Source organism: Dicentrarchus labrax, unplaced genomic scaffold, assembly GCF_905237075.1.
Source record: "Dicentrarchus labrax unplaced genomic scaffold, dlabrax2021, whole genome shotgun sequence".
Lineage (NCBI taxonomy): Eukaryota > Metazoa > Chordata > Actinopteri > Moronidae > Dicentrarchus > Dicentrarchus labrax.
Window position 1 is genome coordinate 28,869,173 of NW_026136714.1, and position 18,928 is coordinate 28,888,100.

At 42.3% G+C, this 18,928-nt stretch overlaps 1 protein-coding gene across 1 annotated transcript in view; it reads right to left on the reverse strand.

Moving 5' to 3' along the window:
- Positions 1-265: 265 nt before the first annotated feature.
- LOC127375926 (coiled-coil domain-containing protein 183-like) overlaps positions 266-18,928 on the reverse strand; it is a 74,457-nt gene continuing 55,794 nt past the window's right edge. The window contains exon 14 of the transcript XR_007887462.1: positions 266-329. The gene's annotated coding sequence lies outside the window, so the exon portion shown is untranslated. The remainder of the gene's footprint in view (positions 330-18,928) is intronic.

Genomic DNA, 18,928 nt, shown 5'->3' on the forward strand with positions numbered 1-18,928 from the left:
GTCTGACACATCTGGGCTGTGAACCTGAATGAAGTTTCTCGCATTGAAATAAATTCATGCCTTCTGGTGAAATCACTCAGATACTGTAAATCAATGCTACAATAAATATGAAATGAATCAACACGCATTCAAAATAAAAGAAAAAAATATACTTTCAATGTACACTTCAATATTTACTGCCTGACAAGCAGGTTTACTCTAAGAATACTCCACACGCTTTATTCTTTATCAGAACATTATATCAAGAATGAAAATTGTTCAAATTGTTCTCTCTCTCTCTCTCTCTCTCTCTCTCTCACCCCAACTGGTCGAGACAGACGACCACCCACCTAGAGCCGAAGGATCTGTCCTAGGTTTCTGCCTTTTAACAGGCAGTTTTTCCTTGCCCTTGTCGCCAAGTGCTTGCTCATGGTGGTACTGTTGGGTCTCTGTAAATAATGTTTTAAAGAGTTCGGTCTAGACCTGCTCTATTTGAAAAGTATCCTGAGATAACTTCTGTTATGAATTGGCGCTATACAAATAAAACTGAATTGAATTTAATTGAATTCATCATCACTGAAAAATGATAACATACTGTAGTCTGAAATATCAGCAAATTCAGTATTTTTTTCAGTTCCTGTGCCTCCTGAGGACCTGAAATGTACACTGTAATGGCAACAGCAGCCCAGAGTGACTGCACAGGTAATGTTACATTCGCAGGATCATGTTATGGGCATCAGTTGGAAATAAGATATGCAGTATTCCATTGCTCATAGCTTCTGTGATTTGCATATTACATTCAGCCATATTGCGATTTTGATAATATTGTGATCAATTGTGCAGACCCATTCTCGGCATGATTGACCTGTATTGACCTTTGGTAGAACTAAAAGTTACCTAGTTTGATCTGTTTCAATGTTGCCCAATTAATTCCCTAGAGATCACTCATTTATTTGGTTAATTTAGGTAAAATTAGGTAAATTTTAGTAGTGTTTTCATTACATGATTGATTTCCTTTAAAGAAGTATATGGAATTGATAAATATACACCTTCATATAAAAAATACAGCCTCTGATTAAATAAAGAAATATTATGAAATAATGGTAAAACAATAGAAAATTCCAAAATGCTCTGGAGGTTCATATACTTTTAAGCAGCACTGTATATGAATATAATTAAAAGTGTGTTGACTAAGAATATTCCAGCAATTCTCAGTTTAGTCTACTGTTAGGGGGCAGCCCACTCCAGAGTGAACAATCTTTGGCAAAAAGATGCTCCATTATGTTCACCAGATAGTTGCTAACTTTGTTTGCCAGTTGATGTGTGCAAGTAGCATACAGCAGGGTTTTAGTGTATTTTTGTTGAAAACAGCTGGCTGCTACATCAGAGGGAAAACCAGAAAACATTTTCCACCATAAAATATGGTTCAGTTTCACAAAAATCACTGACACTGATGGTGGTGTGTGACTGCTGTGTAAAACATAATGCACTTGTTCTGACCTGGAGCAGAAAGTTAAATAGTGCAAGAACAGGTGTACGGTGTGCAGAGAGAGAGGCTGACAGAGGCTTGCTTTAAAACCACAACAACCAGGTGAAGGAACATTTTTAAGCTTTAAACTGACCTGTAACCTGTAATATTTTTAATTTTTCGGATAAAAATACACCACATTTCTCCTACAGCTATATCAGCTCCATGTAGTGGGGGATTTTATATGTCCAGAGCAGTGATGTACAGAGTAGTGTGGGTATACCTGATAACCCTCTCCATTACAAATCTGTTCAAGTTGTTTAGTATGCCCAGGCCACTGTATACATCAACAACTATGCAACTGTCAGCGGATCCTGCATTGAATTTCAAGTAGAGGCCAACCTGTAGAATATAAATGGAGTGAAGCCTGCAAGCTAGTTCAGGCAGTCAACTTGAGCTGCGCTGCTAAACACACATGACATGCCCCACTCCATAATCACTAACCAAGCGCATCCAATCTGGCGGTCTATTTAAACTTCACAATTTCCCAGCTCTCCCTCTGCTCTGTCAATGCCGCTGTTGCCCTGCATCCGTATTGCTGCCTGCTGCTCTGTAAGCTATTGCTGCCTGCTATGCTGTAAGCCCCACCATCACCCCAGCATCCACCCGTAGGCTATATGAATATGAAAATATATGCTACTTGATGAATACAATTTTAAAAATGGATTCAAATATTCTTGCAGATGCAATGGCAAGCTTAAGTTAAGTTAAATTGCTGTATCAAGGTTCATTAACTATCTTATTTTAAGATAGCTATATCCGGGATATTTTCACTTAATTTTTGTACAGCGGGAGGGAGTGGGCACACAACGTCCATCTTTAGATATGTCGATGGTCTGAACACACAGTAATGCATGAACTCAGGTCACTCTCAGGTCAGAGTAACAGGGTTTTCCTGTTCTTCCCATTGTGCCCACGCTTTGTGAATACATCATAACAGCGGCACTGAAAACCCTTTCATGTAAAATCCCATATAGACCATAACAACGTGGAATAACACAGCAAAACAATAATATACATGGAAATGGGTGTGTGTAGGGCAGGAGAGTAAGGAATGACATGATTATGTTCTGTGGCCATGAATGACTCTCTCTCCCATGATAAAACAAGTTTATAGCTGTGTTATACCATGCTGCTGTAGAAGGTATACAGGGCTGTAAAATGCAGCAGTCACGGGAGAGAGGACAGTAATGAAAACTTGAATGTACAGGCTGTGTACATGGAAAATCCTAGTAGAAGTCTAGTTTGACAGTTTGATCTGAGTTTGGTGCGTTGAGGTTGACGGAATCACTGAGAATGACTGAAAGCATACCCTGCTTTATCGTCTATTTGACTCTAAATGGGACCATCATTTACTCAATGAACATTAGTTGTATGGAAAAGGACTAGAGATTGAGACCATAAACACAAAAGAAACTGTTTACGGAGCTAATAATTTTCTCTTTGATAAAGCTTATAGTTAGGGCTGGCTCAGATGAGTCCTGAACCATCCCTTAGTTATGCTGCTATAGGCTTTGACTATCGGGGGATTTCCCGTGATGCACTGAGCTCCTCTCTTCCTCTTTCTCTCTTTCTGCACACATTCATGCCCCAATAATGCATGTTACTAACTTCACTTCTTCCCCGGAGTTCTTGTGTTTTCTCGTCTCGCAGGTTCTCATGGATCCTGGTGGAGCCTCCTGCCATGGTCCTGCTTGACTCCCATTGCTAATATCACTAATTTTCAATTCAATTCAATTCACTTTTATTTGTATAGCACCAATTCATAACAGAAGTTATCTCAAGGCACTTTTCAAATAGAGCAGGTCTAGACCAAACTCTTTATAACATTAATTAACTAATATTATTAGGTCCTGAGCACTGACGGTGCGAAGGCCCTATTGTAATTGAAGGAATTCTTCTTTTTTAGGGACCGAGCCAGCGACCGCTGGAGGTCCATATTGTATCTGCTATGTTTCTTATTAGGGACTGAGCCAGTATCCACTGGGAGGTCCCTATTGTTTTTGACCTTCTTCTTTTTTTGACCCCCTGAACATATATGAAACTCGGATTTTATTTGCCAAAGTTGTCGGGCCTGGTGAAAAATTTGATATTCCATGCGTCGATTTCGAGTCGTTCATCAGTTCGCGCTGCTATTAATAAAAGTGCGTTGACTTTTTAGTTTTTTAATAACTCCGGCATCGTTTGTCGCACAAAAACCTTATTTCCACGCGTTTGGTGAATGGAGCTGCATTTCCCGGTATAGGCCACGCCCATTCTCGCCTATAATTTTTTTTCCGTGTTCCTCCTACGCACTTTGCCCTATTTGCATGAAACTTTTCACGTAGCATCTGGAGGCCGTCCTGACTGAAATTGAGCATAGCGTTAGTTCAGGCAGGGCACGAAGTCAGGCTTAGCTTTCAGTTACAGCTATATCATACGATCACAGCTAGTCATAAACATACATCAGCTGATTCCTCTAAGCTTCCCATTGGATACCATACACAGTCAGCTGACAGCTCACCTGATTTCCTCAAGCATCCAATTGGCAAACATCATGCATGGCGCCTTATTTAAGCTGCTTTAGCCTGCCTGCCTATCTCTGCTGCTTCCTCTACAAGCCTTTTGCACCCACCTCCACCCCAGCTCCTCCTTTTTATGTTGTTTCTGATTAATCAATGTCATTTTCTGATTGCCATTGATGCTTGCTCTGTTCTGTACCCTGGGGGGTCTCTGCTGCCGCTCTCCTTGTCTTAAACTTTTCCATGTATGCACATGGAAGGGCAGGGAGGTGTGCTCTCCCTGCCTTAAGGTTTTCCACGTAGGCACGCGGAAGGACAAGGAGGTCCCAGAACAGAGCCATACCGCCAAATGTAAAATTCTGCTTGGAATATAAGATATTTTGACAAAGTGGTCCTGACTGAAGAAGTAATTTGAAGAATTTTGACATTTCATAAAATAAGCACGTTAAGAAATTAGCACTTCCTGTATATTTTTCGTCAAAACAAGAAGTGAAGGATTACACCAAGCTTGGGTCCATAGTTCCCCATGTCTTCCTTCGTGCACAATCGTGAACAATTTGAGGCCACCACCACAAGGTGGCACTCTTTGAAATGAAAACGTTTATATCTCCGTATCGGCACGTGATTAAAACGAAACTTGGTACGATGATTGCGCATGGCTCCCTGAGGCTCGCTAAAAAATGTGTCAACAATCCGCCATTAGGTGGCGCTCTGGTGGCAGGTTAATTAACTGTGCGGAGATCGTAATACTTATGAATATGAAATTCACAGGGCACGTGTAGACTGGTGCCTGTAGCTCACATACCAAAAATCGTGTTTGTTGTGTTTGTAGCACCCCCTACAGTATTTCAACGAAGCAGCCATGTTTCACCGATATGTATGAAACTCGGTAGGCACGTGTAACGTACCGAGACCTACAGAAAAGCCTCTTGGACCCATACCCCAAACCCTGCGGGAAGTCTGCCATTTTGATATTCATTTTTGAAATGTTTGCGTTGTATATGTTGTATATAGACTACTCATTAGGGACTTATTGGATCTACTTCAAAATAGGTCAGTTCAGTCAAAAAACGTTGCTTATTAAATATTGTGCTATTTGTGACTGTATGTTGAAAGGCGTGCCGTCAAACTTTTATGTACCGCCAGAAGACACAATTTTTACTATAACTTGAGTGTTCTGCTGGCAACAGGAAGTAAGCGCTGCATGGCGATTTTGATCTGATTTATGTTATTTTTTTTTCGCACGTGTTACGATGGCACATGACGCGGCCGCAGCACACCCCACGTTGTGTGGAGTGTGAGGTCCCGCCCAATGCTGCTTGCAGCTTTAATTAGGGACCGAGCACTGACCAGTGCAAGGCCCTATTGTAATTGTAGGAATTATTATTAGGGACCCTATTATCCCTAACCCTACCTATTATTATTATTATTACCTATTATCCACCATACTTATTAGTGTGCCTGGAAAGCACACTACTACTATCCACCATACTTATTAGTGTGCCTGGAAGGCACACTACTACTATCCACCATACTTATTAGTGTGCCTGGAAGGCACACTACTACTATCCACCATACTTATTAGTGTGCCTGGAAGGCACACTACTACTATCCACCATACTTATAAGGGTGCCTGGAAAGCACACTACTATTATCCCCCGCGCTTGTTAGTGTGCCTGCAAAGCACACTACTATTATCCCTGTGCTTATTATTATTAGTGTGCCTGGAAAGGACACTACTATTATGCACCATACTTATTATTAGTGTGCCTGGAAAGCACACTATTATAATGGACCATACTTATTAGTGTGCCTGGAAAGCACACTACTATTATTCCTCTGGCTTATTATTATAATTAGTGTGCCTTGAAAAGCACAATTCTATTATCCCCCATACTTGTTAGTGTGCCTGGAAAGCACACTACTATTATGCACCATACTTATTATTAGTGTGCCTGCAAAGCACACTACTATTATCCCCCATGCTTATTATTATCCCTGTGCTTATTATTAGTGTGCCTGCAAAGCACACTACTATTATCCCCCGTGCTTATTATTATTAGTGTGCCTGGAAAGCACACTACTATTATGCACCATACTTATTATTAGTGTGCCTGGAAAGCACACTATTATTATGCACCATACTTATTAGTGTGCCTGGAAAGCACACTACTATTATGCACCATACTTATTATTAGTGTGCCTGGAAAGCACACTTCTATTATCCCCCATACTTATTAGTGTGCCTGGAAAGCACACTACTATTATTCCTTGTGCTTATTAGTGTGCCTGGAAAGCACACTACTATTATCCCCGTGCTTATTAGTGTGCCTGCAAAGCACACTACTATTATCCACCATAACTTATTAGTGTGCCTGCAAAGCACACTACTATTATGCACCATACTTATTAGTGGGGCTGTAGTGATACACTAATCTCACGATATGATACACTATATTCAGCTCACGATACGATATATATCACGATATTCAGCCAACGATATGATTCGATACGATTCCATACACTTACATAATTTTCTGAAAGATTTTGGTGACATCTTGGATTGAATTAATGAAAATTGAAAGCATCAATTACACAATATATGGCTGGACAGAGAGTCTACAGCTTGCAAATGCTGGAGAAAATGAATCAAAGATGTGGTGAGAAAATTGGTTTTATTTATTGAAACAGTGCAAACTTACAAACTTTTGAAAAGTAAATAAAGTGCCTTGAAATAAACAATCAAGACTTAAAAAGTGCAGCAATTGCCCTGTTCTGAACAGATTCTGAATGTATGAGGTAGCCAATCTAGCCACCAGGCAAGTAAAAATAAACCATGGCAATAAGAACGAAGCCAATAATTCAAGTACATAGGACAGGAGTACCCGTCTTAGAAGAGTAGCTTAAGGCCTGTAGGCCCTGACCTACAAGTGAACACTAAACAGAAAGTCTCCTCTTCACATAACTGCAGACCAAGTGATCTACATTCTCTTCAGATTTTTATTCAGGAATATAATCTGATCGATGTGCTCTGGGAGAAGTGCACTTCTCTGAGCAGTGATGATATCTCCGGCGGTGGAGAAGACCCTCTCCGAGGAGACACTAGTGCCAGGGATGCAGAGGTACCTTTTAGCAAGGTGTGACAAGCTGGCGCCACGTACGGCCGCCTCGGTGTGTTGGCGCGCTTTGTTTTTTCTTGTTTTGTTTGTTAATTCAGTTTTGGGCTATGATACCCGGAGCTCTTTCACTAAAGAAGAGCTCATGAACATCAGGGGAACAACTCCAGCTGATCTCTTTCCCACTTTTCGTCTTTCTTCTGTGGAATTATTGAACATTGTGGTCACCATTGCTCACACAGTGAAACATAGGAGGAAAGGGAGACGTGCCGGTGTGCTTGTGCGTCTCTGCCAGCGCGGACATTGCACACCGTTACTGGAATATTCCTCTCCAATGTGCACTCACTGTGCAATAAAATGGACGAACTTCAGCTACTTCTGGGGAAAAACAGGGACTTTTCTTCATCCTCTGTTTTATGCTTCACAGAGACGTGGCTGTGTGGATCGGTACCGGACTCTGTGCTGCAGCTGGCAGGCTTCCAACTCTTCAGAGCGGATCATGACACGGAACTCTCCGGCAAAACAAAGGGTGGAGGTATCTGTTTTTATACCAACAGTAGCTGATGTAATGATGTGACAGTGAGCCAACAGCACTTCTCTTCTACTCTGGAATATTTCATCATGAACTGCAAACCTTTTTACTCCCCCCGTGAGTTCGTTTCATTCATTCTGGTCGGTGTTTACATTCCACTGCAGGCCAACATGCAGGACGCACAGCGCACGCCCGCTGACCAGATACTGTGTGTGGAGCGGACTAACCCGGACTCCTTAGTTGTTGTCCTTGGTGACTTTAACAAGGAAAACCTCAGTCACGACCTTCCAAAATATAAACAGTTTATTAAATGCCCGACCAGAGAGAAGAATATACTGGATCACTGTTCCACCTGATTCCCTCATACAGGCAGAAATTAAAGCTCTGCAAACCTGTTGTGAGGACATCAAAGCAGTGGACCAATGAAACTGTGAAGGATCTCCAGGCGTGTTTGGACTCTACTGACTGGGATGTATTCAGGACTTCTACTAACAGTCTGGATGAGTACGCAGAGGCTGTGACATCATATATCAGCTTCTGTGAGGACTGCTGTGTACCATCACGCACCAGGGTGAGTTACAACAACGACAAACCCTGGTTCACAGCCAAACTTATTCAGCTACGGTTGCAGAAGGAGCAAGTGTTCAGGAGTGGGGACAGGGACAAGTTTAAGGAGTCAAAGTACAAGTTCAGCAAGGTGGTGAGAGAAGCTAAACGACAGTACTCTGAGAAACTTCAACATCAGTTCTAAGCCAATGACTCTGGTTCTGTTTGGAAGGGGCTCAGACAGATAACTAACTACAAGCCCAAACCCCCCCACTCCATCAATGACCTTCGCCTGGCAAACGAGCTGAATGAGTTCTACTGCCGCTTCAACGGACAAAGGAGCAGTCCTGACACCATCCCCCGTGACACCCCTCACCAGCCCCACCTCACCAGTCCCTCCTCCCCAGCCCAGCAGGAGCCGGGGCCACTTCACAGCTTCACACCTCTGTGAATCCCTCTTCCTCCCCCCACAGTGACGACTCTCTGCCTCCAAGAGAGGGACGTCAACAGACTCTTCAAGAGGCAGAACCCCCGCAAAGCAGCCGGACCAGATTCTGTCTCTCCATCCACCCTGAAGCACTGTGCTGACCAGCTGTCTTCACTGACATCTTCAACACCTCTTTGGAGATATGTCATGTGCCAGCCTGCTTCAAAGCATCCACCTCATCCCTGTCCCCAAGAAAGCAAGGACCAAAGGACTAAATGACTACAGAACTGTTGCCCTCACCTCTGTGGTCATGAAGTCTTTTGAGCGCCTTGTGCTCTCCCATCTGAAAGCCATAACGGACCCTCTCCTGGACCCTGAACATCAGCTCCCTCTCTAAGAAAGCCCAGCTGAAGAAGTTCAACCTGCCAAAGACGATGATGGTGCACTTCTACACCGCCATCATCGAGGCCATCCTCACCTCATCCATCACCATCTGGTACGCTGCGGCCACTGCCAAGGACAAGGGCAGACTGCAGCGTATCATTCGATCAGCTGAGAAGGTGATCGGCTGCAATCTGCCATCCCTCCAGGACCTGTACGTCTCTAGGACCAGGAAGCGTGCAGGTAAGATTGTCGCTGACCCCCCCCCCCCCCGCCCACACTCTCTCAAAAACTCCCCTCTGGGGGGGGGCTGCGGGCCCAAAAGACAAAAACACCTCACCAAAAAAAAACTTTCTCCCCCCCCCCTCCCCTCCCCTTCACCAAACCCCCAATTACCCCCCCTCTTTTCCCCTTTTTCCCACCCAATATTTTAAAAATAAAAAAAAAAATCTATCTATCTATCTTTATCTATTTATTTGTTGAAAGTACTTTTAAGTACTATTTTTCTGTGTGATTTTTGTGTGATTTGAATAATTGTATATTTGTATATTTGTATTTGTATATGTGTATATTTTATGCACCAACTGCACCAGGTCACATTCCTCGTAGGTGTAAAAACCTACTTGGCAATAAACAAAATTCTGATTCTGATTCTGATTCTGAGTGGATACTCATACTGGTGTGAAGGGGATCTTCTTTCACTTCCAGGAGATCTGCCTCCTTGTAGCGGGTCATCTGCTCCTTGGCCTCGTCCTCTTGGGTCTTGGGTCGTGCTGCACCACCACCGTATCGTTCACCAAGAAGGGCAGCCAGTGGACAAGACGGCCTTTAAATAAATAAACAGTAAAGACAAAAACACATAATTTATAGTTAAGCACATTCCATAATTCTACAGAGGTTCAGACAACACAGTGCGCTGTGTTGTGACCTTGACTGCTCTCTCCTTCCTTGAACCGCTCTCCATCATCTACAGTCTCTACTGTAATAAATCTTTTAATTACTATATTTAATATCTATGCCTTTAAACCTGTTAACATTATAGTATTTATTCTTTTTAAACTATTTAATATTTATCCATTTTAAACTGTACACGTTGTAGGATTTGCCTTTTAAACTTTGAACAATGTATTATTTAGGCCTATGCTTACTCTCGCCAGGAGATTGCGGATAGGATACAAGGCCAAGGGTTAAACCTAGCAGTACCATCATTGCCTTACCTCTGATGGCTGCATGCTCAGTCTTGCAGCCTCTGCAATCAGTCCATCATAAACTTCCTGTCTTTTGTTCTCAGTCAGGAAGGGAAGACTTTTGAATCTTGGATCCATCGCTGAACATGCATGGAGAGTTGCCTTGACGTCGATGTACCTCTTCTGAAGATCCCCAGCCATGGCAGCCTTCATGTCTTTTATGACTGCAGATTCGCCTTCGATCAGTTTCAGTCCATTGATCAGTGTGTCCTGGAGGGGTGCGACCACTGACAGTGTGGGGGTCTTCTCCTTGGACATGTACTGTGTAGCCTCCTTTATGGGCTTCAGCATGCTGACTACTTCTTCAGCTGTTGTCATGTCTGACACGGTCAGAGTGCACAGATCCTTCTCGGTCTTCCTGACCTCACTTGAGAGCAGGGCTGCGCAGATGGCCGGTTGTTGCTTGAGGAATCTTTCCAACATGTCGTGTGCACTGTTCCACCTGTAGTTAAATAAAAGTAAGAAACTTTATTAATAGACCTTTCACGCCCTTCACAGCATGGACGCACAGAATGCTGCTTTACATTAATGACAAAATAAATTAGTAATAAAAACAAAATAAACTATGAAAAGTAACGACACACAAACCTGGTAACCACGTCCGTCATCAGCTTGTGCTGTGGTAGTCGTAGAAGCCTCTGTTTCTCTTTCAGCATGTGGTTGGCTGTGGTGCTTTGTCTGAAAAAATTCACAATGCGTCTCACTCTTCCCAACAGGCGTGTGACTGCTGTGATTTTGAGGGCACGTTGTGCAGCCAGATTAAGGGTGGGAGCGTAGCATTTGACATGAAGTGTGAATGCTGCCTCCTCAGCTGCGATTGTCATATTTGACGCATTGTCAGTGACAATTACTGGATCCTTTTCTGTGATTCCCCACTCAGCGAGGGCCTTTCTCAGATGTTCTGCCAGGTTGTGTCCGGAGTGGCTCTCGGACATGTCCCTGGTTTATAAGACATACGTTACAAGCTCCCATTCCTCGTTGATAAAGTGGGCCGTGATGGTGACATATGCTTCAGTTGTTCGCGACGTCCACCCATCGCACGTCAGGGCAACTCTCCCCGCGCTGGCCAGGGAGGCTTTGACGTGTGCCTTTGTCTGAGCGTACAGGCTTGGAACACAAACCTTGGTGAGGTGTTCGCGGGTTGGAATAGGATAGCGGGGCTCCATCGCGTTCACCATGCGCCTAAAGCCTGTGTTTTCAACCACAGAATAAGGTCTCAAATCCTGACAAATAAAATAGGCAATGGACTCTGTAATCTTCTGCGACCTAGGTGAAACAGATGGGAACTTGTGGGAACAACCGCCAAAGCTATCCAGTATTCTTTGTTTTGGGTCACGCCGGGTTGGGTTCCTCAGTTTTTAGCATTACCTTGTCTGGGTGGTGTCGTTTTAGGTGGGCTCGTAGGTTGGTGGTATTCCCAGAATATTTAACGTTTGTGTGACAAAACTTACAAACCGCCACACTTTTGTCTAAGTCATCGCTTTCCTTCTGTTTTTTAAAACCGAAGTGCTCCCACACATCTGCTTTTAAATATGAAGGTGCTGGGTTTATATTCGCCGCCATGTCTGAATCTACTCGCTCTGACTGCGTAAACAGGAGGAACACGTCGGCGTCTGTGTAAAAGGAGTATCTAGACGGGTAACTTGCTAGACACTAGCGGCTGGCTGACCTAATTGCTCTTCCTACAAAGCGAACGGGGGGAAATGGGCAGCGAGCAGAGTGCCAGGCGGAACACAAACTACAAAAAGGTACTAAAACGTGAACCGGTGGTAACCAACACAAACAGCGGCAGATGCCGCGGCATCCTAGAATGCCACCGGAAATACCATATAAATGGCGAAAGATGCCGTGGCATTTCAGGAAAAATCGTTGGCATCTCAACCTGCAACCGAAAATGCCACTGCGAGCTGCCGATGCCACTATTTGAGCTAGCCCCTGCTGAAAATAAGTGCAATGCACCTTAAATATTTTACCCTTAATTTACATTAGCACGCCTTCAGGTGCATAATACAATTAAACACATTAACCAAAGCTAGCGCTTAGCTAGCGATTAGCGCTTAGCTAGCAATTAGCGTGTAGCTAGCGATTAGCGATTAGTGCTTAGCTAGCGATCAGCGCTTAGCTAAGCGCTAGCTTTGGTTAATGTGTTTATGTGTGCTAGCTCTAGCTAGCTAGCTAGCTAAAGAGAATTAGAATGTATTAATATGCTAGCTCTAGCTAGCTAGCTAAAGCAGTTATATCTATCAATCAAGCCCAATGAAATTAATCAGTTATCTAAATTACAAACATGTCTTAAGGACATAAAATCCTGGATGAGCTGCAATTTTCTGATGTTAAACTCAGAAAAAAACGAAATTCTTGTTCTTGGCCCCAAAAACCTTAGAGACTCACTGTCTAAAGATATAGTTACTCTAGATGGCATTAACTTGGCCTCTAGCACCACTGTCAGGAATCTTGGAGTTATCTTTGATCAGGATTTGTCATTTAACTCCCACATAAAGCAGACCTCTAGGACTGCCTTCTTTCATTTACTTAATAGTAGAAAAATTAGACACATACTATCACAGACAGATGCAGAAAAACTAATCCATGCATTTGTTACTTCAAGGCTGGATTACTGCAACTCTTTATTATCAGGTTGCCCCAATAAGTCCATTAAAACGCTCCAATTAATTCAGAACTCTGCAGCACGAGTACTGACAAGAACTAGAAAAAGAGATCACATCTCTCCTGTACTAGGTTCTCTGCATTGGCTCCCTGTTAAATGTAGAATAGAATTTAAAATCCTCCTCCTCACCTATAAAGCTCTTCATGGTCAGGCCCCTTCATATCTTAAAGAGCTCATAGTACCCTATTACCCCTCTAGAACACTACGTTCTCTGAATGCTGGGCTACTTGTGGTTCCTATAGTCTCTAAAAGTAGAACAGGAGCCAGAGCCTTCAGTTACCAAGCTCCTCTCCTGTGGAACCAGCTTCCAGTTGTGGTTCGGGAGGCAGACACCCTCACCACATTCAAGAGTAGGCTTAAGACATTCCTCTTTGATAAAGCTTATAGTTAGGGCTGGATCAGGCGAGTCCTGAACCATCCCTTAGTTATGCTGCTATAGGCCTAGACTATCGGGGGATTTCCCATGGTGCACTGAGCTACTCTCTTCCTCTCTCTTTCTGCACTCATTCATGTCCCATTAATGCATGTTACTAACTCCACTTCTTCCCCGGAGTTCTTGTGCTTTCTCGTCTCGCAGGTTCTTGTCGATCCTGGTGGAGCCTCCTGCCATGGTCCTGCTAGATTGCCATTGCCAATACTGTTGTTGCTGTGCACCTGTCTGTCTGTCTCTTGCTCTCTCTGTCTCTGCCTCTCTCTCTCTCTCACCCCAACTGGTCGAGACAGACGACCACCCACCTAGAGCCGGAGGATCTGTCCTAGGTTTCTGCCTTTTAACAGGCAGTTTTTCCTTGCCCTTGTCGCCAAGGTCTTGCTCATGGTGGTACTGTTGGGTCTCTGTAATTAATGTTTTAAAGAGTTCGGTCTAGACCTGCTCTATTTGAAAAGTGTCCTGAGATAACTTCTGTTATGAATTGGCGCTATACAAATAAAATTGAATTGAATTGAATTAAAGAGAATTAGAGGGTACTGTAATGCTAGCGCTAGCTAGCTAGCTAGCTAAAGGTATTAAAATGCTTGGCGCATCCTGGCTTAATTGGTTGCACGTTTGCCGAGCCAGGATGAAAAGGCGCAGCTATGTTAAGCCAGGTGTAGATAGTCGGGATAAGTGCATGTTCACGGCATACTGAAATAGACCTCGCGATCGCTCACAGAATCACTGATGGGAACATGGATAAGAGTCGCGCTTCATATTTCACGGCCGCTGAACAACAGCTCCTGATGGAGTTCTATGAAGAGGTGAAAGATATAAGAAAAAAAGGCAATACCAATACCATAATTAAAGAAAGAGAGAAAGCCTGGCAGACAATAGCGGACCGGCTTAATGCTTAAGTAGTCCAAAACTGTACAATGAATAAACAGTGCTCCACTGGAACTGTCATCATTAGGCTCCAATTAAAGGACTAAAGGAGTTACTTTACTCAACTGTTGTACACTTTGCTTTAAATGTGGCAAGTAGAGGTGCATGTTACTTAAATGTAGAGTATGATTAAGTGCAAACAATTCATAAAGAACAAACTTGTCTGGCCATGAAAAGTTACTTTAAAGTAGATAACAGTGAATAAATGAGGTGAATAGATTAGGTATCTGCTGACATGTTGAATGTCTGTATGATTGTAGCAGTTTAAAAAAAGCCCATAGAACTGGCACAGGGGGCGGCCCACCAAGCCAGGATATGTGCGGCAAATGATTCCTTTATTGAGGTTCTCTGCATCCCCAACAGAATAAAGGAAGCTCCCACTTGCAAAACATCTCAATGTAACACAGACCATCTGTGGTACAGTGAGAGCATGGTTTCCTGCCGTCTGGTGCTGTATTTTTGGACCCAGCAGCCTACATAAATATCTTAGTCCATCACCTGAGAATCTGTATCTCTCAATGAGATAGTCATCTCCAACGTCTGACCTGTCCTGGAAGACTCTTTCATGCCTAAATGCTCGTCTGAGGATTAGGGCTTCTTCATCCAGTACATCCTCCAAAAAAGGGCAAGCCATTATGAAGAGGGAACAGGTGAATGGGAGATAGATAGACAGATAGATAGATATTCCTTCATTTGTCCCACAATGGGGAAATTCCAATGTAACAGCAACAAAGTGTTTAGAGAGAAAACAGTATAAACAGTAAGAGTAGGGAAATAATATAAAAACACTATGTACTAGATGTATGTGTATATATATATATGTATATTGCCCTTGCCACAGATTTCATTGAAAACACCTTTGCAACTTCATCAGCTGTGTTTTGTAATCTCAATTACAAAATAAAACACATATTTATGAAACCTCTGACGGCATTTTGAAAAGCAGTTAGCTTGCAATTAGCATAGCAATATAACACTTGTCCTGAGTAACAATACTACCACTTGAATCAATATAAAAAGACTGTTGCAATTACAAACAGCCAACAGATTTAAATGAAATGAGAAATGACAATATATATGTAATATTTTAATGCAGGATAATTAAAATGATGCAACATACTTAGAAAGACCATGGACATGCTGTAAAACACATTAATTCCTCACAGGATTGACGGTGGAAATACAGGTGAATCACTAGGATTAATCTTAGCCTGGCTGTTAGCCTGGTCTGGAGCAGGCTAACTGCAGAGAATAAATCACCATAGTAACTTGGCCAGGATAAGTTTGACTTGCTTTCATGCAACCGACTTGAGGCTAAATTCAGCCAGGATAACCAACATATCCCGGCTTAATCCCTTATCTTGGTTTTGTGCAATACTCCTCAGAGAGCACAGTTGCCGTGTGATCGTTATTGCACAGCTGACAGAGCTGCGGAGTTGTCCCAATTAATGTTGTGCGTTCTTGAATACTTGTAAGTACTTACTCTTTGTTGTTCTTTAGGTTTTGTATGGAGACAGCTCTTTCTTCCTAATTCAAGTGCTTAGAGTACCATTTTGCCTCTATGCCAGCTACTATGCTATTTAATTAATGTTAGCTCTAGCCTGGTCATTTATCTGTACTGTTATTATATCATATATTCAATTGTTATATGGGGTTATGCTGTTGTACATCATTTAAGATTATAAGTGTGAAATTATGTGTTTAATTTCGTGCATGCTCTGTCTTGTGGCAAATTCTCCGTAGCTTTTAGGATAACCCATATGTTTACATTCTTGAAAATCTATACTCTGTACAATAGACTACAATAATACAGTGACCGTATAGTGGGTTTAAATTCATGTAAACAAAATAAATGTAACAGAAAACTTAAACAAAGATATAATTATACAGATTTCTCACACTGGACTGTTACCTTTTTTTTTTTAGTATTTTTCATTTCACAATAACAATTATATAACTTCACTTCAATACAAAATATGGAACCAAGTAACTTAAAATATTATCACACTCAATAAAACGACATACCTGCATTCATGACAAAGGACAATAGGGTAGAACGGTCATCTGTAGTGGACAAACAGCGCATGCTCTGTCTGGAAAGAAGGGATTGTGTTAATGTTAGCTAGCTATACTGGAGAGGTTTTAAGGAAGTATATTAGATTCTGGATTGTTTAACCGCAATATTCTGGAAATATTTCCATTCTTACAAACATACTTAACAATTGCAAACTGTACTTCCCAGCTGTAACTGGTCCAATAAAATTTCTAAAAACATTAACTATTTATGTGTCAGGCTTCAGAGGTTAACCCTCCATTTCTACCCTGAAATGCAAACTAGACTGCCAACTTAAAGGGTACAAGATTTTTATATGCAATGGTTCCATTTGCAAATAATTTCTACCCATTAGATCCCACCCCCAGTATTTTCTCCAGTGTTGGTACCATGTTACCACTGCACTGCTGTCTTTTGATCCACACATAAAAGCTGCTTTTACATTCTGGCTCATTACAATTCTGACCTTGGTCAAGGATACGCTGTCCAATCCAATCTCCATAAGTCAGCTGCTTGGAGGTGAACATTATGAGCAGCCATTAAAATACAACTGCCCCCACCACCACCACCTCTTCTCCCAGTCCAGCCAGCACCTCCTGGTGATGGATTGGGCCCCATTGATTCCCCCAACGCTTCCAACACTCAGGTAGTTTGTTACCATTAAACAGTCTCTGCAAGGGATGGAAGTGGAGGATGGGAATGGCAAGATGGGAAAGGGAACTGGGGGTGTGTGTAGAAGGAAGACACGTGCACAGACTGAAGAAGTGAGACACAGGATGCTACACATGCTAGTGTGTGCTGATCATGTTCAGTGTAGCCTGGATAATAGGATAAGCCTTCTGGCAGGCCTGGAAGTCAGTGAGCAATCAATGTCAATGCACCAATCAAATCCACCACTCACTCTCCCTCTCTCCTTCTTTTTAGTTCTCACTCATCCTCTCTTTTTTTATTTATCTCACGCACACATTGCCTCTCCCTTTTGTTGGGTCTTGGTCAGAACGAGTTGTCTTTTTGATCAGAAGATTGTGTCCAACATACGAATTCTAAGTCCAAATTAGGTTTAATAGTTATTCTCCTTCAGGTGGAAAAATAATAAGCAGGATTCATCAAAGTTGGCAGTAGATTAGAGCTTTATTATCTTAACAGACAAACAAAGCCCGAGCCATCCATGGAAAGACTGAGTTCATCCTCACAAAACATCTCCTTACATACTCTTGCCTCCTGTCACAAGTCCTGCCCACCTTCTACCTTTTCCATCTACGACATAATGGTGTAAATTCCACACTGGAAAGACCCTAAATCTTTACCAGTCTGTGGTTCCCAATTATCTTGCCCTTGTTGGGCCCATGCGCCATCTTACTGGTGTCTTATCAACCCAGTTATCCTGCCTCTGTTGTGCCCATGCTCCATTCTACTGGTGTCTTGCTCGCCTAATTATCCTGCACCGACAGGCCTATGTTCTTATCACAGAACCCACAGGCTTCATGGCCTACACCAGTAGTAAGCATAAATACGGTTATATCTACAATTATGCAATATAACAATAGCAGTGTTTACCAAAAAAACAACAGTATAATCCTGACAACACGGCTGTGTAAACTAAATGATTATGTCAGTTCTACAAAAACAACACGGCTTGATATCAACTTCACATTCCTTCTACTACTTCACTTCATGTTCAAGCACTTCATGAGCCTCATGTCAATGCTATTAGATGAAAGCCGTTGGGCCTAATGAGTCTAGAAATACTTGGCATAGGTACAATTGTAGATGTTTTAACCGTTTACAAAATACATTTTAATACATTTAACAAAGCATAACAGTCAAACTATAAAAGAATCCACTCCCCCTTGAATTTGTTTTTTGAACTGGTGTAAGATATGATCATGCCTCTGATGTATGCCTTAAAGGCCTCCCATCTGACAATAGCAGAGGTCTCATCTGTATTTGTATTAAAGAACGACTCAATTTGTGCCTCTAAAAATTGCAGGAAATTTGAATCAGAAAGCCATCTGAGAGTGCCTTTAACTACCCCTTAGGCTCTATATACAACTGAAGTAGGCCAGTGGTCTGACAGCAGTATGCTGTTATAGTTACATTCTATCACAGAGGAGAACATAGAGCTAGAAATCAGGAAATAATCTATACGTGAGTATGACTTAAATCGGGGAGAATAACAGGAGAATTCTAGTTTATCTGAGTTCAATCTCCTCCAGGGGTCACAAAAGTTCAGATCACTGACATACTGTAACAGCTTCTTCCTACTTTGTATATGAGAGGAGTCTACCCAGTTGACCGGTCCAATTTAGGGTCTAAAGTGCAGTTTAAATTACCTGCTATAAGAGCCTTCCCTGGAAAAGAACCAATTAATAAAAATAAATTTTCAAAGAATTTGGGATTGTCATCGTTTGGGGCATATACATTAATCATGTTTATCTTTTCATTTATCAACGTACCTTGGACAATCAGGTACCTACCCCCTATGTCACGGACGACGTTGTCCACTTTAAAGGGTATCGATTTATGAATCAGGATCATCACCCCTCGGGTGTGTGATAAGTAGGAGGCTTATATTACTTGCCCTGGCCATCTC